Below are 25,082 nucleotides of genomic sequence, written 5' to 3' on the forward strand. Positions count from 1 at the left end.
ATGAAATCATCTTTCAAGATTTTCCTGTTATATGAAAAGCAAGACTACATTGTAGGTAAGCGAATCCGATCTGTTCTAATATATGCCGGTAACACCTCGAGGTGTTCTGCAAATAGAACTGCGGCTTGCTTCATCCTGAGAGGGAGAAGCATCTAGGGATGGGTAATGTTAAAATGACGTTCACTTCCCCACAGGACTCTAAATTAGTCAGAAATGCTTCTGCTAAATCTGTGGTACGAATTAGAGAAGCAAGCAGCGTGGCTGAGTGGAAAGAGCACGGGCTTCGGAGTCAGGGGTCATGGGTTCGAACCCCGGCTCGGCCACTTGTCAGCTGTGTGACTTTGGGCAAGTCGCTTAACTTCTCGGTGCCTCAGTTACCTCGTCTGTAAAATGAGGATTAAGACTGTGAGCCCCACGTGGGACAAGCTGATTCCCCCGTGTCTACCCCAGCGCTTAGAACAGTGCTCGGCACACAGTAAGCGCTTAACAAATACCAACATTATTAACATTATTAATGGAGAAGCAGTGTGGGCTAGTGGATATAGCAGGGGCCTGGGAGGCAGAAGGACCTGGGTTCTAATCCCGGTTCTGTCACTTGTCTGCTGTGTGGTGTGGACAAGTCACTTAACTTGTCTGTGGCTTGTTCCCTCAACAGTAAAGTGGAGATTAAGACTGTGACTGGGACGTGAACTGTGCCTCAACTGATTAGCTTGAATCTACCGCAGCGCTTAATACAGTGCCTGGCTGATAGTAAGCGCTTAACAGAATACCATGAAAAAGGACCCTAAAAACTAAACATCACAAGCAAACACACACAGTTGTCAAATTCGTCCACAAAAGATTGTCCCGGGGAATAAACAGTCTAGTGGATAGAGGCTGGATCTGGGAATCAGAAGGTCCTAAATTCTAACCCCAGCTTCTCCACTTGTCTGCAGTGTGACTTTGGGCAAGTCACTTCATTTCTCTGTGCCTCAGTTACCTCATCTGGAAAATGAGAATTAAGACTGTGAGCCCCACGTGGGACGGGGACCGTATCTAAGCTGATTAGCTTGTATCTACCTCGGCTCTTAGAACTGTGCCTGGCACATAATAAGTGATCAACAAACTCCATCGTTGTTTTTATTATTCCGATAGTCTTTCCCCAAGTCCACGCAAAGTGGGAAGAGGCAATATTTCCTTCTTCTTAAGTGAACAGGGCCTTCATTTCAAGTTGAGCTCAGGGGTCAGCCATTAAGTGACCTATGAGGGGCTGGAAATATACTGGGACTTAAAACACCTTACCAAAGACATGTTTATTATAGCTCACTAGGCGACCTCGTTCCTTATCTGCCCATTGATACAAGTGGCCTAAGGATGCTGTGAAAGATCATAAGCGCTGGGGAAGGGGAAAAGGCAACACCAGTTTTATTCCCTCACCCGAGCCAGGAGAGAGCGGCTCACTCACGTCAAACCTCACAAGTGACTTAGAGTATTCAGATTCCAGCTCCACCCCTTCTTCTCAACCTCCCAGACATGCTACCGTTTCCCAAACCGGGCAAGGAATGAATCGACCAGCTCCGTTGTATTGTCCTCTCCCAATCGCTTAGTACATTGCTCAGCGCATGGTATGTGTTCAGTAAATACCATTGATTGATTGAAAAGAGGGTATTTGGGAAGGAATCCTCCACCAGATTTTACCTGTGACATAATGATGATAATAATAATAATAATAATAATGATAGTATTTCTTAAGCGCTTACTGAGTGCCTAGCACTGTTCTAAGCACTGGGGTAGTCCCACGTGGGGCTCACAGTCTTCAATCCCATTTTACAGATGAGGTAACTGAGGCACAAAGAAGTTAAGTGAGTTGCCCAAAACCATACAGCTGTCAAGAGGCGGAGCTGGGATTAGAACCCATGACCTCCGGCTTCCAAGACTGTACTCTTTCCACTTAAACCGCCTGCGTCCACATACACTCAGACACACACACATTAGATTGTAAGCCCGTCGATGGGCAGGGACTGTCTCTATCTGTTGCCGATTTGTACATTCCAGGCGCTCAGGACAGTGCTCTGCACACAGTAAGCCCTCAATAAATATTATTGAATGAATGAATAAAAGTAACCACTTAGAACCACATAGAAAACACTTAATAAATAGCATCGATTGAGTGATGATCAGAAGGACACACACAGATGTGATGACACAAACTATTAATGGAATTATATACAGTTTTCCTTCACTGCTGATTATTAAATGAGGTGAGCAATAGTTTTCCAAAATATTCGGTCCTTGAAAACCATTTTGCTGCACCCGCAATTTTGGTGTCTTTTTCCTCTCTCCAACCCACGCTTCCTACTTCAGCTCTCCAGATCGATAAGCTAAGGACCTATAACCATCCACCTGCACAATAAGAATTGCCCCTTCAAGGAGTAATTTTCTTAGCAACCAAGCCGTAAAAAGGCTTGAGAAGGCATGAGAAGCGGGAAATACTGGGGATAGTTTGGACAACGGGGTAAAAGAGAAGCCTGGAAGAATTCAACCTCACGGGTTTTCAAAAATGATTAGGCATGTGCAGGGCCCGGATGACGGAGAAGTGAGTGGCAAATTGGTCGGCTACGTACAGCCTTCAAAGCGTTCATATTATAATTAACTCATTTATTACTAACGTCTGTCTCCCCTTCTCAACTCTAAGCTCATTATGGGCAGGGTATGTGTCTGCTAATTCTGCTATATTGTATTCTCCCAGGCGCTTAGTACAACGCTCGGCCCATACAGCTCTATAATACTGTTGATGGATTGATTGTCAGAGAGCAGGGAGAGTTGGAGATGGTAGATTGTGAGGAAAAAACGGAGTTAAAGCCTTGAATCAAACAGTCTTGGGTTCTAATCCCCCACGGCCACGTCCAGGACTGCACTGAGCGTGCTCAGATCTGAGCAGAGTCACTTGGGTGCCGGGACATGGTGGGAAAGTCATCCGGGATTTGGGAATGAGCGGTGGGGATTGGGGGAAGGACAGGGAAGGGGATGGATGGAGATATGGCCACGTCCGCAAGAGTCGGCCCCCAGGCGTCCAAGGACCGGAAACTAAGTTGGGATGTCAGTCAGTCGATCGTATTTATTGAGAGCTTGCTGTGTGCTGTACTCGGCACCTGGGAGAGAACAAGATAACAATATAATAGACACATTCCCTGCCCACAGTGGGCTTACAGTCTAGAAGGGGAGACAGACATTCATGATTTAGTGATGTGGTCCCAAGAGCCAGAAGATAGGGAGAGGCATCCAGGCAAGCTAAAAACCAGTGGGAAGCAAATGGTTTGAGGGAGCCAGAACGGTTGGTCCTAGGGAGCAGAGAGGAGGCTAAAGGTGGACAGAGCTGGGGGATGCAGAAGGGATCCAGTTCTCGAACTGGGTGAGACGACGAGCTGCCGTATAGGAAATAAGCAGACCGGCAAGAAAAAATAGTCATGACACGCAGTTAGGTTCCGCACAAGAACGTAGCACAGGCCAGCAGTGAGGATGGACATAGCCTTGGCCTTGGAGTCGGAAGGACCCGAGTTCTAATCGTGGCTCCACCACTTGTCTGCTGGGGGACCTTCGGCAAGTTGCTTCACTTCTCCGAGCCTCAGCTACCTCAGCTGTAAAATGGGGATTCGATACCTGTTCCCCCTCCGACCTCTACCGTGAGGCCCTTGTGTGACGGGGACTGCGTCCAACCTGATTAACTTGTATTTACCCCAGTGCTTAGCAGAGTGCCTGACATAGTAAGCACTTAACAAATACCATTAAAAAAAAATGAGTAGTAGGAGCATTTAGTGAGTGCCCAGTTGGTGCGGTGCACTCTATTAGGGACTTGCAAAGTACAGCATAACAAAGTGAGATATTCCCAGCCCACAAAGGCCCTAACGCTCAAACAGGAGAGACAGCCAGAGAAATATTTACAAGTCAAAAACCGGTCAAAACCGACCTCATTTACGTGCACGAGGGCTAAGGACAATGTAAATTGGTTCGTAAGTGCTAGGAAAGCAGAAAGCCAGATCCTTGAGCCCAAGAAAGATAAAAGGTCCAAGAAAAAAGTGGGCCAATCCCAGTATAATAATAATGTTGGTATTTGTTAAGCGCTTACTATGTGCAGAGCACTGTTCTAAGCGCTGGGGTAGATACAGGGTCATCGGGCCGTCCCAGGTGGGACTCCCAGTCTTAATTCCCATTTTACAGATGAGGTAACTGAGGCACAGAAGAAGTGAAGTGACTTGCCCACAGTCACACAGCTGACAAGTGGCAGAGCCGGGACTCGAACCCATGATCCCATGGTCCTTCCACTGAGCCACGCTGCTTCTCTAAGTATGCTCCAGACCAGTTCCAAATGAGAGGGACTAAGTCAGCTTTAAGACAAAGAGCTTATCTCAGAAGATAATAAAGGGTAGATTTAAGATACTTAAAAAATAGGTAATGAAGCAAAGAAGGAGCATCTTCACCTACTAGTTCTTCTTGAGTGCTCCTCTGCTGATGTCAGCCTTAGGGGTCCACTTGAGAGACTGAGACCGGGTTCCTGCCCTTAGGGAACTTCAAATTCAAAAGGGGAGTAAAAAAATCACGCAAGCTATGGAGAGGAAGCACGTCTAATTCCCACCTGTGCACTCTTTCCCAGCACTAAGTCCAGCAATCTAAATGCAGCAAACCCTTAATAAATACTACGACTGGTCCTATTATTACTCCTGGGGAAGCAGCATGGGGCTGGGAGTCAGAGGACTTGGGTGCAAATCCAATTGCTTGCTGTGAGACTTTGAGCATGCCCCTTAACCTCTCTGGGCCTCAGATTCCTCAGCTGTAAAATGAAGATTCGATATCTGTTCTCCCTCCTACCCGTATCTACCCCAGTGCTTAGAGCTGTGCTCGACGCATGAGAAGCCCTTAACAAATACGATGATAATAACAATAATAATAACTAAAAGGATATAAAGGTACCAGTTACAAGAATCAATTCAGAGGGTGAAATGGATCATGGATTTCCTGTTTAGCTGGCTAAATGACCCTTCAAATTCTGAACCACAGTGGATCGTGGGCAGACAAAACCCTCTCAGTTGGGGCAGGGTTTCGCTCTTGTTTATGGAAGATTAAAGACTCATTTCCTTGCAAAATGAATATTTATTTCATAAACTTCAGGTTAATGTCATCTCCCCCAACGCCATCCAGTGATAGATGTGAAATTACAAACTACAAAGTAAAAGCAGCCAGAAAAGAAAAAAAAAAAGATTAATGGGAATTGAGAGAAGGCCTTTGTTTAATCCTGGAAGGGTGTGAAATGAATGGGCACCTAAGGAATAACATTTCTTGAAACTTTTCTTTTGCTGTGGGAGAAATGTGTCACTTATGGCAAAAGCAGTCACTTGAAACTCTCCAAATAAATTATTGAAAATGACAAAATGGCCAGACAAAAGCCTCTCCCTGTTTGTTTAGCTTCTATTTTTCAGGTGAACATTCGAAACAATTTGTCATTTTCCTTTCCTAAATGAATCACTGTTAAAGCAGGAAAATAATCCTTCTCCCTCTATCCCCACCCAGTACACACACAGGAGGAATTCTACCAACTAAAGTGTATCCTAATATGTAAATCTGGTTTCAGCAGATCAGGAGCCAGTTAGGTCAGGAGAGACTTAGATTTTCATTTGCAATCAATCAACCGATTGTATTTACGGAGTGTTTACTGTGTGCAGAGCACTGTACCATAGAAGAATACAATTTAAAAGTCTGTAGACAATTTTTATGGAATTAGCTAAGCACTTGCTACGTGCCGGGCGCTGTTCTAAGTGCTGGGATTGATTCAAGATAATCAAGTTGGACACAATCCCTGTCCCACATGGAAATCACCGTCTTAATCCCCATTTTACAGATGAGGGACCCGAGGCACAGAGAAGTGAAGTGACTTGCCAAAGCCACACAGCAGACAAATGGCAGAGACGGGACTAGAACCCGTGTTCTTCTGACTCACAAGCCCATACTCTACCCACTAGACCATGCGGCTTCTTAGGATCTTACAGTCTATAGGAAAAGCTTACCATCTAGAGGAAAGAGAATTTGATCCAGAAAATAATCAGTAGTCTTACTGGCCCATCCCTGTTAGCAAAACCAACAGGAATACCTGGGAACGGGATTCTTAGCAACATGTTCAACTAAAACAAATACTAAATACTGAAAAAAAAAAAACCCACTAGAAGAAGACGATCCTATCCTCAGCAAATGGACGTAGTGCTAACCAACCCAAAGAGACAAATAAATGGAAATAGCCTGCAAAACAGCTACTGAATGGTGGATCATTGAATTTCTGTTGCAAAGATTCTTCCTGTCCCAGGAGCCCCACTCCCCAGCATCGCCCTTAACTCTGAACTCTCCTTCAACTTGGGAAGCAGCATGGCTCAGTGGAAAGAGCCCGGGCTTGGGAGGCAGGGGTCATGGGTTCGAATCCCATTTCCGCCGCTCGTCAGCTGTGTGACTGTGGGCAAGTCACTTCACTTCTCTGTGCCTCAGTTAACTCATCTGTAAAATGGGGATGAAGACTGTGAGCCTCACATGGGACAACCCGATGACCCTGTATCTACCCCAGCGCTTAGAACAGTGCTTTGTACAGGGTAAGCGCTTAACAAATACCAACAACAACAACTGTCACCTTCAATTCCCTGCCAGGTTCTGTGGGTTCTTCCTTCACAGTATCTCCCAGATCCTCCCCTTTCCCTATCATTTTGATTCATTCTCTGCCCCTATCTTGGTGACCATTGTATCATCCTCCTTGCTGGTCTCCCTGCCTCCAACCTCTCCTCCTCCCCTTCAATATATGCTCAGTCAGTGCTCCGCACACAGTAAGCACCCAATAAATTCGATTGAATATTTCTTGGGTGCTTAGGAAGTAAAGTACAGTAGACTTGATAGGCAGGATCCCTGTCCACAAGTATAATTCTGAAGCAAAACTAGGTCCTCATCTCTCTGTCTTTCAAAATGCTCCACCACTGACTTTTAAAAAAATGGCATTTGTTAACGGCTATGTGCCAGGCACTGTACTAAGCGCTGGGTTAGATACAGGTTGAATACAGTCTATGTCCCACGTGCGACACTTAGTCTTAATCCTCATTCTTGCAGAAGAGGGAAGTGAGGTGCAGGGAGGTGACTTGCCCACCGTCTAACAGCAGATAAACGGCAGAGCTGGAATTAGAATCCAGATCCTCTGACTCCTGGACTATTTTCACTAGGCCACACCACTTTCTCTGCATCAAGCAAGAACTCCTCACCAACGGCGTCAGGCTCACCGCCAACCCGTCCCACCTTATATACATACATATATGTCCCTCTGGACTGTAAACTCGTTGTGGGCAGGGATTGTGTCTATTTATTGTTATAATGTACAGTGCTCTGAACACAAGTAAGCACTCAATGATTCTGACTGAATGAATGAATAAATGAATATATCTTCTCCTCACCCACTAACTCCCCAACCGACTCTCTTGATTTCTCCCAAGCTAACCTTCTAATTCTGCCTCACTCTTGACTCTCTGCCAATCCCCTTGCCTTCACTCTTCCCATACTGATCGGTCGGGAGAGTACGGCGCAACAGCGTTGAACGCAGAAGGTAATCTTCATCGTACTTTCTGTGTAACGTTCTGATTCCGTCGGCTTTTAAATAAGAGCTTTGAATTAAGCTGAAGATAGGAGCAATTACTAAAATGTCCTCAGGAGAAAAGCTTCATAAGCTCCTTGTGGGCTAGGATCCTTTCTACCAACACTATTGTATTCTTCCAAGCACTTAATCAGTCAAGCGTCTTTACTGAGCACTCGCTGTGGGCAGACCACTGTATTAAGTCCTTGGGAGAGGACAATACAACAGAGTTGGTAAACATGGTCCCTGCCCACAGTCTACACAATCTTGCCTGGTTTAAGTGCCCAGTAAATGCCAATGATTGATTTAAAGAATAAAGGCCCCGTTTGAAGCGGTTGAAATGTTTTTAAAACTCTGGTGGATCTCTAAGCAACTTCCTCAGACTCACAAGAAAACAACAGAAACCGACACACTCTTAGTAAGCACTTCACAAATACCACAGTTATTATTTCTGGAGACCCATAGCCCATTATATACATATTCCTATACTCTATTTCCCCTATCCATCATCCATCTTGATGTCTGTCTTCACATAGGACTAAGTTCCTTGGGGACAGGGATCAAATCTTCCAACTCTGCTAAACTGTACTTTGCCAAGTGCTTGATTCGGTGCTCGGGACACAGAAAGCACTCATTAAATACCATTTAGTGATGTCTGTTTCCTTCCATATCTGAGGCAATGGGAGAAACAGCACCACTTCTTCCTGTGAAATCATGACTGGATTATGCAATAAACTTCCCCTGCTTGCTTCTAGACCCTGGGCACCTGGGCCAGTGCTTATTTTCATGCTTGATTTAATCCATCCCTTCTGCTAGGCTGAGATCGTTCTCTACAGCTATTCTCCAGTGGCTTCTCCGGTTCGATTTAAGAAGAGGTAAGTGACAAGGTAGCTATCATTGTTTCCCTTGGGAGATTCTTGAACAGTTGGCTAATTCTCCCAGCAGGGAACTTCTTGAGAATCAGACTAAGCTTTCTTCATGCTATTACTCCCAGTTAGACCTTGTTTGAGCTCCGGTGGACATTCTTGGCTCTGTGTGACATACATCTGCTAAAAATGTATTTCGAGACAGGGACTTTCAGCCAGGGGTCGTGGGGGTTTATTTACCATGCTTCCACACCTTTTTTTTTTAATGGTAAGTGCTTACTATATGACAGGCGCTGTATTAATCGCTGCCGTAGAAACAGGTTAAGCCGTGTGGACACGATCCTCACAGTCTTAATCCCCATTTTACAGTTGAGAGGACTGAGGCGCTAAGAAGTCAAGTGATTTGACCGAGGTCACACAGCCGGCAAGTGGTGGGACTGGGATTGGGGAAGTTGGGGTAGGTTATTGCTGTGATTTAACAGATGGCAAAAATAGTCAATCAGTGGGGTTTATTGACCACTTACTATGTGCAGAGCAGTGTACTAAGCACTTGGGGGAGTACAGTATAACAAAGTTAGCAGACACCATCCCTGCCCATAGCGAGCTCACAGTCTAGAGGGGCGATAGACATTATATAAACTAAGACTTATATTCTTTCCTACATTCCCCAAACCAAGAACTCCTGGCTTCTAGTTTTCATAATAATAATGATGTTGGTATTTGTTAATTTGCGCTTACTGTGTGCAGAGCAACTGTTCTAAGCGCTGGGGTAGATACAGGGTCATCAGGTCGTCCCGCGTGAGGCTCACAGTTAATCCCCATTTTCCAGATGAGGGAACTGAGGCACAGAGAAGTGAAGTGACTCGCCCACAGTCACACAGCTGACAAGTGGCGGAGCTGGGATTCGAACTCATGACCTCTGACTCCCAAGCCCAGGCTCTTTCCACTAAGCCACGCTGCTTCTCAAGAGCCCCTGAGATACTAAAGTAACAATAATAATAAGGACAATGACATATGCTAAATGCTCACTACAGGCAATCTTTATCCTAAGCACCAAGGTAGATTCAATATAAGCAGACTGGATACAGTCTCTGTCCCATGTGGGACTCATTTTCTAAAACGCTTCCACAGTCTTTTCAATTTTGCATTCCAGCCAAATACGGTAGACGATTTCTGAGACACATTACTCTGCAGGTGCACTGATATCATTCAAGATCTCCATTAATTGTTCACTTGCTGTGCGCAGACCCCGCACTAAGCACTTGGGCGAGTACAACAGAATTAACGGTCCCTGCCCACGACGAGTTTACAGTTTCTCCAGCGAGACAGTGACCACGTTTTCCAAGGGGAAGAGAAAACTGAAGCAAATAAATTAGTTCCCAGTCGAAAACACTATTGCCAGGTTTCCACTACAGAAAGTAGTGAATGTCCAGTAGTTCTTTCTTTGGTAGTTTCAATGTCTGCTTACTGTTGTATTTTTTGTAATCTCTCGAGCACCTAATGCAGGGAGATGCACACAGTAAGAACTCAGTAAATGCCATTGAATGAATGAATAGCTGAGAGCGGTCTTGTTGAGAGAATAGACACATGGCTTTCGGGCCTCTCCACTGCTGTTGCCGGGGTCTCCGGCCGCTCTGAACCGCTCCCGCCTGCCAAATTGCTTGGGCTCAGAAGCAGCGCCCTGAAGCCCCACTGTAAATGCTGAAGCAGTGTTGCCTGGGAATCAGAAGGACCTGGGTTCTAGTCCCAGCTTCACCACCTGTCTGCAGGGTGATGTTGGGCAAGTCACTTCACTGGGCCTCAGTTACCTCATCTGTAAAATGGGGATTAAAACTGTGAGCCCCAGGTGGAACATAGACTGTGTCCAACCTAATTAGCTACTCTAATGCTAACCTTCTCACCGTGCCTCGATCTCATCTATCTTACCGCCAACCCCTCATCCACGTTCGTTCTGCCTCTGGCCTGGAACGCCTTCCCTCCTCATATCCGAAAATAACTTTCCATACCTTCAAAGGCCCAGCTCCTCCAAGAGGCCTTCCCTGACTAAACCCTTCTTTCCTCTTCTTCCAATCCCTTCTGTGTCACCCTGACTTGCTCCCTTTGTTCTTCACATCACCCGCCCCCCCGCAACCTCACAGCATTTACGTACATATCAGTAATTTATATCTCTTAATGTCCGTCTCACCCTCTAGACTGTAAGCTAGTTGTAGGCAGGGAATGTCACTGTTTATTGTTAGTATAACAGTGCTCTGTACACAGTAAATGCTCCATATGATTAAATGAATTAGCCTGTATCTTCCCCAGTGCTTAGAACAGCACCTGATACAAAGGAAATACTTAATAAATATCATTATTTTTTAAAAAAAAGATATGAGCAGGCCCTAAGGTGAATGGATGAAGAAGCATAATAATAATTGTGGAATCGGTTAAGTGCTTACTTTGTGCCAGACACTGTCCTAAACACAGGGATGGATACAAGCAGAGAGTGTTATATGGCAATCCCCTGGAGAGGCTGGCGTCAGAGTGATTGGAGCATGCTGGGAAGTGGGACTAGGTGTGCAACTCCCAATCCTTATTCCCTGGTAGCAGAATGTTTGGTAGTTCACAGAACTATAGACTACTCTGGCGGAAAAACCACCAACTGCCTTCCAGTCTCTCCTGGGGGCTTTGAGGGGACTCTGGGGATTGCGACCCATTTTAAGGGAGTATTCATTCATTCATTCAATAGTATTTATTGAGCGCTTACTATGTGCAGAGCACTGAACTAAGCTCTTGGAATGAACAAGTCAGCAACAGATAGAGACGGTCCCTGCCGTTTGACGGGCTCACGGTCTAATCGGGGGAGACGGACAGACGAGAACGATGGCGATAAACAGAGTCGAGGGGAAGAACATCTCGTAAAAACGATGGCGACTAAATAGAATCGAGACGATGTACATTTCATTAACAAAATAAATAGGGTAATGTAAACATATACGGTTGAGCGGACGAGTACGGTGCCGAGGGGATGGGAAGGGAGAGGGGGAGGAGCAGAGGGAGATGGGGGGAGAAGAGGGTTAAACTGCGGAGAGGTGAAGGGGGGGCGGTAGAGGGAGTAGAGGGAGAAGGGGAGCAAAGTCTGGGTTGAGCCCAGCTGACTCAGTCATATTTATTGAGCATTTATTGAGTGCAGAGCAATGTGCTAAACCCTTGGGGAAGTACAATATAACAAAGTTGGCGATAATAACGGTACGAGTTGAGCACTATGTGCCAGGCACTGTTCTAAGCAGTGGAGTAGATACAAGGTCATCAGGTTGGACACAGTCCCTGTCCCACATGGGGCTCATAGTCTTAATTTCCATTTTACAGATGAGGGGACTGAGGCACAGAGAAGGTAAGTGACTTGCCCAAAGTCACAGGGTAGACAAGTGGCGGAGCTGGGAACAGAACCCACGTCCTCTGACTCCCAAGCCTCTTACTAATAGGCCACACTCCCACACTTTTCCTGCCCACACTGAGCTTACTGTCTTTAGGATAGTACTGCTCTGCCCCCAGTAAGTGCTCAATAAATATGATTCAATGAATACAGGACGTGACAGGTTACAAAAAAATTACAGATATGGACCTAAGTGCTGTGGGGCTGAAGGAGGGGCTGGAAAAAAAGGAGCAAATCAGGGTGAGGCAGAAGGGGTTGGGAGAAGAGGAAGCGACGGTTTAGTCACCAAAGGGACTCCTCCTCTTGCTGGCAGGGTTTTTGTAATGGCTGAGGTGGAGGTCCTAATCCTGCCTTGTTCTAAACAGAGCAGTTAGGAGAGAGGGAGAAAACAGGATGTTGCAGGGTGGATTGGCTGAATTCCCCAAAACCCCAGTTGCAGCAGAACTTGAAACAGGAGAACGGAGAGAGAGATGAGAGAGGGACCAGAATAAGGATTATAATTATGAGAGTATTTGTTAAGGGCTTACTACGTGCCAAGCACTGCATTAAGTGTTGGGGTGGGTACAAAATAATCAGGTCCCACATAGGCTCAGAGTCTAAGTAGGAGGGAGAACAGATACTGAACAGGTATTTTGCAGCTCAGGGACCTGAGATCCAGAGAAGGGAAGCGACTTGCCCAAGGCCACACGGCAGACAAGTAGCGGACCCAGGATTAGAACCCATGTCCTCCGACTCTCAGGACCGTGCTCTTTCCACTAGGCCAGGCTGCTTCAGATGGCAAAAAGTAAATGAATTAGGTGAGAGAAAGGGAGGACAAGTTGAGGAGCGACCGGAGGGTGGGGGACAGCCAGTGGATAGGAAAGAGAAGGTAGACTGGGATTCCAGGATGGCCACAATGGTCGCGTGGAAAGACCACCAGCCTGGAAGGTCACAGGACCTAGGTCCTAATCTTGCCTTTACAAATTTCTAGCTGTGTGACCTTGGGTAAGTCATTTAAGTGTGCGTGTGAGAGCGAGCGCGCGAAAGAGACTGTGTGTGCTATGGTATCGGTATTTTTTAAGTGTTTACTATGTGCTAGGCACTGGACTCAATCCCGAGGCACATATAAGATAATCAGGTTTCCATGTCCCACTTGGGGCTCGCAGTATTAATCCCTATTTTACAGAATCGATAACTGAGGCACAGTCAAGCTAAGTGACTTTCCCAAGATCACACAGCAGACAGTTGACGGAGCTGGGACTACAACCCAGGTCCTCTGTCAACCAGACCCATGCTTTATCCACGAGGCCACGCTGCTTCTCTGTTCCCGTTTCCTCATCTGTAAAATCGGAATTAAATACCTGTTGTCCCTCCTAGGTCAACTCTGCAACCCATGTGGGATACGAACTGTATTCAACCTGTTTTAACGTGTATCAACACCAGCTCTAAGAACGATGCTTGAAACATAGTGAGTGCTTAACAAGTACCATTATTATCATTATTATTATCATTATTATTATTAAGGCAAGTGATCGGCTGGTTCCAACAGAAGGCCAACTTGGAGTATAAGACTGGATGGGGCATTACTTTTGAAAAAAAAGGGGTCTTCTCAGTAGACATTCCCTGCCACAGAGGTTCCCATTAGAAAAAAACCAAAAAAGTAAAAAGGCGGGATCAAATCAACCAGCCAGCAATGATTCGCATTTATTCACATTCCATATATATGGACTCACATTCCATTTATAAGGTTACCTTCTTCCCGTCCTTTGTGGAAACACTGTCGCATAATTTACCGGTGGGACATGTGGGTGCCTTGGGCTGTCCTAAATCTGGGGAATTCTGAGTTGAGTTTTCAACAGTAAACTTAACTTGGTCTTCTTGCGAGGGTTATGCAAGGCTTTTGTTAGATCGTCACATACCCTTGAGTCTGGAACCCTCCCAAATCTTATATCTGGCACCTGCAGACCTTTCTTTGAAGTCATCTGGGAGCTCCAGGTATTGAGAGGCAGGATATAAGGTAGGACAATTGAAATGAGATGAATATGTGCATTTTGTAAGACTTCTGAGAAAGGTCTAGAAGGTCAATCATTTAGCCACTTTGCACTATCTTTGGGAAGAGCCTTCCGTGTCACCTTGCCTTCTGTTGAGAGAATATGAAATGAATAGTCTGAAAAGACTGAAAAAGAAACTGGGGAAAAGGAAAGGATAAACTTAGGGTTTCTTAAAGTTCTGAGAAATTAAAATCTGAAGCTTCATAATATACCCAAATAGTGCCTTTCCTGCATCCTTTCGAGTTTCAATCTCGCAGGAAAATAAAAACGGAAAACTGGGTAGAACATGTAAAGGGCTGGTTCTGAAATATCTTGAAAGGATAATTTCAGAAATACCTGTATGCATTTTTTTCCTTCTATAAACATGTACGCAACCTATATATTTAGATGCACCTAAGTGCAAGAATGAATGCCAATCACAAACTCTGCTGGAGAAAGTACATTTGGCCAAAAGATCATCCCAGTGAATACCCAAAGCATTCTCTTACATTCAGGGGGATCCTCACGTTAAATAAATGATAATAACGATATTAAAGTTAATAATAACAGTGGTGTTTGTTAAGTGCTTACTATGTGGCAGACACTGTACTAAGTTCTTACTATCTGTCAAATATCGTTCTAAGTGCTGGAGTAGAACCAAAATAATCTGATCAAACATAATCCCTAACCCACGTGGTGCTCGTTGTCTAAATAGGAGGGATAATATGTATTCAACCTCCATTTTACAGATGATAAAAGTGAGGCACGGAAAAGTTAAGTGACTTAACCGAGGTCACACGGCAGCAACTGAATGAGCTGGGGTTAGAACCCAGGTCTACAAACTCTCACGCCTGTGCTCTTCCCACTAGGCTCCCTTCTGCAGAGTTTAAGGGCGAGGAGGAGAGTTTATCCTCATCCTGCCTGTGCAAGATCAAATAACTGAATATACCACAGAACATAAACATATACGAGAGTGTTGAGGATGGTATAGATAAGTTCATAAGTGCAGGGGTAGTTTGACGGGTTTATGCCGTTTATGGTGCCGGGAGATAAACCGAGAAAGCGTGCTGGGCTTGTAATGTGAGGAAGAGTTGTGGTCTGTTCTATCTGGAAGGGGAGGAAGTTCCAAGCCACAAGAAGCAGCAATGAGGGAAGGTCTGGAGGTGGGAGAGATGAAGCGTGTACTAGTGAAAAGAGCATGGGCCTGCGCGTCAGAAGGACCTGGGTTCTAATCCCAGCTCTGCTAATCTTGATTCTATTTATCGTGATTATGTTGTCTTGTTTTTGTCCGTCTGTCTCCCCCGATTAGACTGTAAGCCCGTCAATGGGCAGGGATTGTCTCTATCTGTTGCCAAATTGTATATTCCAAGCGCTTAGGACGGTGCTCTGCACATAGTAAGCGATCAATAAATACTATTGAATGAATGAATGAATAATTGCTTGCCTGTGACCCTGGGCAGGTCACTGTGCCTCAGTTTCCTCAACTGCAAAATGGAAAATAAATACCTGTTCATCCTGCTACTTACACTGTGAGCCCCACGTGGGACAGGATCTGTATCCGACCTAATTAACTTGTAACTACCCCAGTATTTAGAACAGTGTCTGACACATAGTAAGCCTCTCACCAATATCATAAAAAATGAAATTAAATAATAAAGATGAAGAAAAAGGAACAGCCTAGAAGGTTGATTTGGAAGTGAGGAGAGCAAGCTGGGGAACCGTGGGTGAAGAAAGCAGAGAGATAAGGTGGGATAAGTTGTTGGAGAGCAAAGGAATCAACTGCGAAGAGCTATCGTTTGACCGACAGAGAGAGGCGCAGGAAGCCAGCGGAAAATTTTGAGGAGCGCTATGAGGCGGAGCCACGAGTCATGAAGTTGACGTATGCAGCAATGTCAAGCCGCACGTTCCCTTATTCCAGTTGGGAGGTGTTAAAGTGTGGTGAAGTCACAAAATAAAAGGGAAAAAAAATTAAAAATAAGTTCATCTTACAGGAGAAAGAAATTGAGCTACATTTCTTAAGTGGTTATAAAAAGAGATGGTTTCATTCCTATTGTAGGACAGGATCTACTGAACAATTTCTAGAAGTATTTTTACTTTTCTTATTCCTTTTACATATATTCAGTGAAAATTTCTCATATGAAAATTAAAAGGTTCACATTTCAATTCATTCTTGGAATACGGAAGAAAGTCACTCAAAGCGCACTCTGGGTTTCCCATTTTCACAAAGGTTGAATATTACGATTTTAGGCAATTTTAAATCTGCCATAGTTTAGAAGATTAGTAATCTGAAAGTATACAACCAAGTGAGAAGCAGCATGGATTAGTTGAAAGAGCCCGCGTTTGGGAGTCAGAGGCCGTGGGTTCTAATCCCAGCTCCGCTGCTTGTCAGCTGTGTGACCTGGGCAAGTCACTTCACTTCTCTGGGCCTCAGTGACCTCACCTGTGAGCACCATGTGGGACAACCTAATTACCTTGTATCTACCCCAGTGCTTAGAACAGTGCTTGGCATATAGTAAGCGCTTAACAAATGCCATCATTATTAATATTATCATTATTTAAGTCATCTCAGTTGCCTCCAAGAGTCTTTGAGAAAACTCTGGAAACTCAGAACCTAGTGGTCATATTCTTGGAAAACAACATAATAATGTTGGCATTTGTTAAGCGCTTACTATGTGCAGAGCACTGTTCTAAGCGCTGGGGTAGACACAAGGGAATCAGGTTGTCCCACGGGGGGCTCACAGTCTTCATCCCCATTTTACAGATGAGGTAACTGAGGTGCAGAGAAGTTTAGTGACTTGCCCACAGTCCCACAGCTGACAAGTGGCCGAGCTGGGATTCGCACCCATGACCTCTGACTCCAAAGCCCGTGCTCTTTCCACTGAGCCACGCTGCTTCTCCAAAATCATGTAGAATGGCTATTCGGTCTAGGGAAATTTGGGGATTAGGTTCTTAGTGACGGCCTTGCTGATCTCCCCAGGTCTTGTCTATGACAACATATCCTCCGGCAGCAGAGGGAAACGTGAAGTACTTACGATTCATTCCACATTACTGAAATCAATGTCTGCATTTTGGACCTTACTGTTAATATGCCCGATAGAACCGGCTATTTACAAATCCGACACCACTGTGAAAATGTCATCATGGGAATGATATATAATATCCCACGCCAATGAGAACTTTAAAATTGGTGTTTTAAATGTTAACATTTGTAACAGAAATTCTGACCTTTAAATCATCTTTGTTACATATTTAAATGTCTGTTTGCAGATTTTTTTTATAGAGGGAATGTGCCATATATAAATACAGGTACATCCATGAGAGAGTTCTTGTTGACATTCATGGAGAGACAACTTCACTGATGTGGTACATATTATCTTCCCGTTCTTGGTGAATGTACCATATTACTGTTTATCTTTTTAAGTGTAAGCATGGACACTAACCCAAGTAATGTAGCAATAGGCACAATGACCTCGGAATTTCCTAAAAGCCTCTGAAGGCTGGGGTTATCAACTGCAACACTGTATTAAGGTAGTTTGGGGAATTTGACATCATGACTCAGGTCTCAAACTTCCAAAAGTCATCTGTACTTGAAGGAGGATCCAGTCTCGTCCTTTTTATTTTCCCGATTATATTTCACGAGTTCAACATTTTCAGTCTTTATTATGAATGAGGCCTATGCAGAAGCTGGAAATAAATTCTGTTCATTACCCATTCGTGGCCGGGGACACTTTTCCCGGATTCCTCATGAAGCCAGAATTGACACCTCTCTAGCTATTTTTATTTTGTTGGCTCCAGTGTCTTTCGGAATCGTCGACAGTGCTTCGTTCAGGGAACGGGGTTTATTCATTATACGGCTCCCTCTGTGAGGAGCCTAAACAAACCTTTAGAGATGGATGAAAGTCACTGAGGAAACCCCAAAGTAGTCAAAGGATAAGAGCGGGTTGAATTGTGTGGTCAAATGGAAAGAATCCTATGTGGCATGACTAAACACTGTAAAGCAATAGACATTCATCAGGGGAGGGGCAAGGAATGCTTCCAGTAAGAGTGAAGAATGAAGTTGAAAACTGGAAGCCCGAGACCTGGGCTCTAGTTAAATCTATGCTGCTGATTTTCCGTGTGATCTCAGGAAAAAAAAAAATCACTAATCTCTCTGATTCTTAGCTACCTCTCCTGAAAAATGGGGGCAATGACATTACCTCCAGAGTCAGTGGGAGGCTAATGGATTGTGAACGCATTTACATTTACGCTGTGACACCTTGGTTAAGTTTCTTAACTTCACTGTGCCTCAGTTACCTCATCTGTAAAATGGGGATGAGAGTGTAAGCCCCTAGTGGGACAGGGACCGTCCCCAACCTGATTAACTAGTATCTACCTGAGCAACTAGAACAGTGTTTGGCACATAGTAAGCTCTTAACAGGTACCATAATTATTATTATGAGCAACATAGCACTGCATTAGGCAGTCAATCGTATTTATTAATAATAATAATAATGTTGGTATTCATTAAGCGCTTTCTATGTGCAGAGCACTGTTCTAAGCGCTGGGGTAGACACAGGGGAATCAGGTTGTCTCACAGTTAATCCCCATTTTACAGAGGAGGTAACTGAGGCCCAGAGAAGTGAAGTGACTTGCCCACAGTCACACTGCTGACAAGTAGCGGAGCCGGGATTCAAACCCAAGACCTCTGACTCCCAAGCCCGGGTTCTTTCCACTGAGCCACGCTGCTTCCCCTAGAGAAGTGAAGTGGCTTTCCCAAAGTCACACAGCTGACAAGTGGTGGAGTCGGGATTAGAACCCACGACCTCTGACTCCTAAGTCCGGGCTCTTTCCGCTGAGAGCGCTTACCGTGTGCAAAGCACTATACTAAGTGCTTGAAAGAGCGCAAAATAACAATATAACGGTATAAGTCCCAGGTTATTACTATTATCATATTAGAAGAGTGGCTAATTGAGCTACTTGACACTGAATTGGGTGAAGAATGAAGCATACCTCAGAAAATTCAGTTCTAACAGCACATCAGTTCTTGCTGTTTTATTCTCCATTGCCGTGTGGCTGGGCACACAGGATTGTTCTAATTTATGCAGGACAGAGCACTTGGGAGATTATAAAAGAAACCAATATATGTGATCACTACCCTCAAGGAACTTAAAATCGAGCAGAGGATGGGAATAAATAAGTTTAATAGCGTTACAGATGGCTGGAGAGGTGATACGATTTGGAGCCCTGGGAATTAACCAGGCAAGTCTTGTTGGAGAAAATATTTTGTGCATTTGATATGGGTGGTGGGTGGATTTAGTCATTTAGTAACAGTAGAAAAACAACCCGCCACCCATATCCAACACAAAAAGCATTTACACATCAATAAAATTGCTCCGGTAGCTACCCTTGGTATCGCTTGTGAATCCACACACTTCCTGAAAACTTGACTTTTGAACCAGTTCGAGTTTAAAGAAATGTATTTCCAAACGCAAATATGATCTAGGAACTAGCCCAGCATAACAGGCATGTTCAGACTTTTTTTCTCCTCTATTTGCTTGTGTTTCGCTTTTACATCCGCCCCAAAAGCTAAAGCACTCAAAGATTATCCTTTAACTGCTCTTTCAAAATTTCCTGTGGGTTTCTCTTCTTAGGAATAGATGGACCTTACTTGATTTGATTGTTTACTTATTTTGACGAGCCCTAATTTCTAACACAACCACAAAAACACTTATTGTACATATATAATAAATCATCATTTTCTGAGAATCTCAAAGTCTTCCTGTAAAAATCACCTGGCTACACCTCATAAGGCCCCGGGTGATAGAGAGACCTATTATTTCCATTTGGCACTTAGATTTGCTCCCTTTATTCACTCCTCCCTCACCCCCACAGCACTCATGTACATAGCGGGAATTTATTTAGATTAATGTCTGTGTCCTCCTCTAGACTAAAAGCTCATTGTGAGCAGGGAAAGTGCATACCAACTCTGTTATACTGTACTCTCCCAAGTGCTTAGTACAGTGCTCTGCACACAGTGAACAGTCAATAAATACCAGGGACTGATTGATTTTACAGTTGGATTAACTGAGGCCCAGAGAGATCAAGTGGTTTTCTCCAAATCCTACGGGAAATCTCTTGGATTGTGGGGTAACACCTCTCCCTCCCAAAATTCACACGGTCTGTTACTATTGGTAGCAGTGATAATAATAGTATTTGTTAGGCACTTACTATGTGTCAAACACTGTTCTAAGCACTGGGGCGGATTCAAGCTAGTTTGGACACAGTCCATGTTCCACCTGGGGCTTAGAGTCTCAATCCCCATTTTACAGATGGAGGGAAATGAGATACAGAGAAGTGAAGTGATTCCCCCAAGGTCACAGAGCAGACAAGCGGGGGAGCCAGGATTAGAACCCAGGTCCTTCTGACTCCCAGGTCCGTGCTCTACCCACTGGACACGCTGCTTCTCTGCTGGGGAGCCTTTCCACTTGAAAATACCTTTTAATAGATTCCACTGATGAGGTGTATTTTAAACTGGATCTTCATTTTCATTACCCTATTTATTTTGTTAATGAGATGTACATCGCCTTGATTCTATTTATTTGCTATTGTTTTAAGGAGATGTTCACCCCCTTGACCCTATTTATTGCTATTGTTCTTGTCTGTCTGTCTCCCCCGATTACACTGTAAGCCCGTCAAAGGGCAGGGACTGTCTCTGTTACCGATTTGTACATTCCAAGCGCTTAGTACAGCGTTCTGCACATAGTAAGTGCTTAATAAATACTATTGAATGAATGAATCGGCCAATAGCAACGGTCCCCGGGACCTGTCCAGAGGCCTATCATCATGCAGATTAAACCTTCTCCTTGTACTTCCTGATACCGAGAGCCAGGCAATCCACAATCGGTCCATCCTTGCCACCCACCGACCAACTTCCTCTCCAAGGTCAGGTGCTCAACCCCAGAGCTGACACAAATAAAGAAGCGGCCAGGATTATCTCAGATGGGGAGGGACCGCAGACAATCTCTCAGTTCCACGGGGCGTAGCAGGAATGACCCAGGAAATAGCCGGGAAACAAAAAGAAAATGAGAAAAGGAAAACAAATTCAAGGGGAGTCACGATGGGCCCCAAGTGGCCTTATTATATGAATCGACTGCAGGTAACGACAGCCTTCCAGCGAGGCACTTCATAAATCCTGTCATCTTGTTAGGGCCTCAGGTCTCCTGACCTCACTTCCTCCATCAGCAGGGCCACCCTATTTCACTCAGAGATGCTTTTTTAAAGACACAGGAGCATTCTGTAAAGACCCTGCACTCCTTCCAAGTAATTTCGCAAGTCTCCAACTGGATGGTCCCAGGAAGGAATAGGCACCGTCCACATTCCCTTCATCGCTAACGAAATTTACCCCAGCCATGTGGCAAGAAGATAAATGAATTCATTCTGAGTGAATGTGAACATCAATCAATGATATTGACTGAGCACTTACTGTAGGCAGAACACTGTACTAAGCACTTGGGAGAGTTCAGTATGACAGGGTTGGTGGACACGTTCCCTGCCCACAACAGGCTTACGGTCTAGAGAGACAAGTTTACAGTACGGTACTACAGTCTTTCCTATATGAGTAAAGTTCATCAGTCACCACATTTGTAGAGCAAGAAAGCAGGGATGATTTTGTACCAGCCAAACTGTAGTCGGCGGCGGCTTTTATTTTTTCCTTCACTGTATCTGTTAAGCCCTTAGTATGTGCCAGGCAGGGTACTAATCGCTGTGGTAGATGAAAGATAATCGGATCAGACACAGCCCCTGCCCACCATCTATGTCCTATTTCTTTAATATGTGGATTAGCTATTTGTCCAAAACTATGTCCAAAATGAGGGGAAAGGCAAATTCCAATCCCGAGATATCATCTTGACTCTATTTATTGCCATTGTTCTTGTATGTCCGTCTCTCCCGATTAGACTGTAAGCCTGTCAAAGGGCAGGGACTGTCTCTATCTGTTGCCTATTTGTACATCCCAAGCGCTTAGTACAGTGCTCTGCATATAGTAAGCGCTCAATAAATACTATTGAATGAATGAACGAATCTTCCCTGGCTTTCCTTTTGTTAAATGCTGAAGAGAATGAAATTCTCATACCAGAACCTTGCTAATGAGACTCTTTCGAAGATTCAGATTATACAGGATGGAATAACGGTCAACCATCTGACAAGCAGTGTAGCCTAATGGAGATGGGTCCCAATGCCGCCTCCGCCACTCGTCCGCTGTGCAAGTTTGGGCGAGTGACTTAATTCTTCTGTGTCTCGGCCAGCTCATCTGTAAAATGGGGATTAAGACTCAAGTCCCATGTGGGACATGGACTGTGTCCAAGCTGATTAGCTTGCACCTACCCAGTGCATAGAACAGCGCCCGACACACAGTAAGTGCTTAAACGTCATTAAAAAAAAATTGCCTTCCATTTCCGAAAGATTTGAGATTTTGCTGAAGTTTCCAGTCCTTCCTCAAAAGAGAATCTCGACTCAATCAAGAGAACGCCCCACGGTCAGCCATGGTAGTGTGACAGCTAGAATTACGTTGCTCTTGATGGTGAGTCACAGTTTTAACGTTTCAAGGCAAAAATGCTGCAGATGTATAATGCTAAAGAGAACTTATAAATCAGTGATATTTATTGAGCACTATGTGCAGAGTACTGTACTGCTTGGGAGAGTGCAGTACAACAGAACAGCGTGGCTCATTGGAAAGAGCCCGGGCTTTGGAGTCAGAGGTCGTGAGTTGGAATCCCAGCTCTGCCACTTGTCAGCTGTGTGACTGTGGGCAAGTCACGTAACTTCTCTGGGCCTCGGTTACCTCATCTGGAAAATGGGGATTAAGACTGTGAGCCCCACGTGGGACAACCTGATTCCCCTGTGTCTACCCCCGCGCTTAGAACAGTGCTCTGCACATAGTAAGCGCTTAACAAATACCAACTTTATTAACAGAAATAGCAGACACATGCCCTGCCCGTATTGAGCTTACAGTCCAGATGGGGAGGCATGTATTAGTATGGATAAATAATTCCTAAAAAGCCACTCTTCTTCCCTTCTCCCTCTCCCCCTCTGTAGGTCTAGCTTTCACCTCCAGCAATTAACCTTTGGCTTCACAGCAAACAGGGAGGGCCTAACAAAAAGCTGTGGACCAGCTGCCTTTCCCAACAGTAAGAGAACAGAAAGAAGCCTGTGACAACCTTCATCACAATCACAACTGGGGGAGAAAAAAGTTTAAAAACTATCATCCTTTGGCCAGGACACTATTTCTGAGGGGTGTGGCAGTGAGGTCGAGGATTTTTCAGCTGAATTGTCCTGGCCTCTAGGCTTCGGAGAGCAGCCCCGGAGAGGGGCCCATCACTTATTTCTGCTTGCTTTTGCGGTCAGCCAAATAAAAAATATCCCTGACAATTCTGAATTGCATGTATAAAGCATTCCAGAGCAGCATGCCTGCTTGTCATAGTCTCTCTCTCTTTTTTTTTTTCCTCCAGCAAGGAAGCCATATTTTCTGCTCTACGGTCTACACACCGTAAGCATTCGTCTTCTCGGACCATACAGTCACGAGGAAAAACAAGGGAAAGGGAATAGTAAAAATCTAGAGTCAAATGTGAGTGGCACAGCTATAATTCTTTACGAAGTAGCAGGTAAGATTGATTGCCCAGGGTCAAAAGGCTAGGTCAAACTCCGCTCGTTCGTCAGCTGAATGTCATTTTTGTTTTCTCTGTCACCAGATAGCTTTAAAAAAATGGCAACTCCTTCCTCATTATCTGAGACTGGCCTCCTTCCCTGCCACCCGGTATTAATGAAACTGTGCTTCAAGCCTGGTCTTCATCTTTTGAGGTTCTTCTTCTTGTATTCCTCCCCTCCCTTAAACACCATGGAGCAAGAATAGTTTCAGAGATCGTGTCTCCCCCAACCACATTAGGAAACTGCCACAACAGAGAACGATGCGAAAACGTTCATGGGGTTCTGATGTTTGAATGAGCCAAGATGGAATTAAATCAGAGCAGGGTGAAAGCTTATGTTCCACCCTAATCGCATCGAGGCAATACCTTTGCATCAGGTAGAGGAAGGCGATGGGTTCTCTCTGGAAACCGTCTCAAATTGGAGGACATCAAGCCAATATACTGAAACCTTTTCCTTGCAATCACAAATGGGGCATCAACAATATTACGCCAATCCTGAAATACTCTTTTAATCTGTGGGGGCCTAGCATGTCGTTTTCTGCAGTGGAGGGGTAAATTAAAAATATTAAAGCACTATACTTCAAAGAGTACACGATCATTTAATCTGCTTAAGTTTAAAGCACCGTGGCCTAGTGGAAAGCGTATGGGCCTGGGAGTGAGAGGACCTAAATTCTAATCCCAGCTCCGTCCCTTGTCAGCTCTGTGGACACTGGGGAAGTTACTTCACTTCCCTCTGCTTCAGTTACTTCATCTGCAAAGAGGGGATTGAGACGGTGAGCCCCGTGTGGGGTAGGGACTGTATCCAATCTGATTATCTTGTATCTAACTAACTAAACATTTGTTAATCTTCTGCCCAGCTCAGTGTGAGGCTTTTTCTATGAATAAAAATAATGTAACTACGGATGATTTAAAAATAGGCATCCCGTTCCCATTTAAAAATTAAATAATGGGGTGTTTCCTAGCGGTAAATGATCCAGCTGATCTTCAGAGCAACCTTTTCTTCTTCTTACTTAGATTATGAGCCCAGTGCGGGACCTGCTTATCTTATACCTAACCCAGCGTTCAGTATAGTACTGAGCACATAGGAAGTGCTTAACAAGTACCATAATTATTGTCAATATTATTAACATCCAACCCTATCTGAATTCCCCTCAAGAGGAGTGTGCAGGGAGTACTTAGCACATAGGAAGTGCTTAACAAGTACAGCAGTTATTATTATCACTATTATCATTAACATCCAACCCTTTCTGAATTCCCCTCAAGAGGAACGTGCAGGGATGCAGCCGATTTAAATTTGACCATCCTTTCGTTCGTCATCACGGCACAGAATCCGGGTGCCTAGCTGAGCTCAGAGAACCGTGTTTTCGGCATCACTGCCACCTAGATTACAGCTTTGGTCAAATCACATTTTTCTGTAAGAGAAGCAGCAGTGCCTTGTGGAACTAGCACAGGCCCAGGAGTCAGAGGACCCGGATTCAAATCCCC

At 44.7% G+C, this 25,082-nt stretch overlaps 1 protein-coding gene across 1 annotated transcript in view; it reads right to left on the reverse strand.

Moving 5' to 3' along the window:
• The window catches only part of POU6F2 (POU class 6 homeobox 2), a 314,537-nt gene that overhangs the window by 117,901 nt on the left and 171,554 nt on the right, over positions 1-25,082 (reverse strand). The gene's annotated exons all lie outside the window — the stretch shown is intronic.

This window comes from Ornithorhynchus anatinus, chromosome 8, assembly GCF_004115215.2.
Source record: "Ornithorhynchus anatinus isolate Pmale09 chromosome 8, mOrnAna1.pri.v4, whole genome shotgun sequence".
Taxonomy (NCBI): domain Eukaryota; kingdom Metazoa; phylum Chordata; class Mammalia; order Monotremata; family Ornithorhynchidae; genus Ornithorhynchus; species Ornithorhynchus anatinus.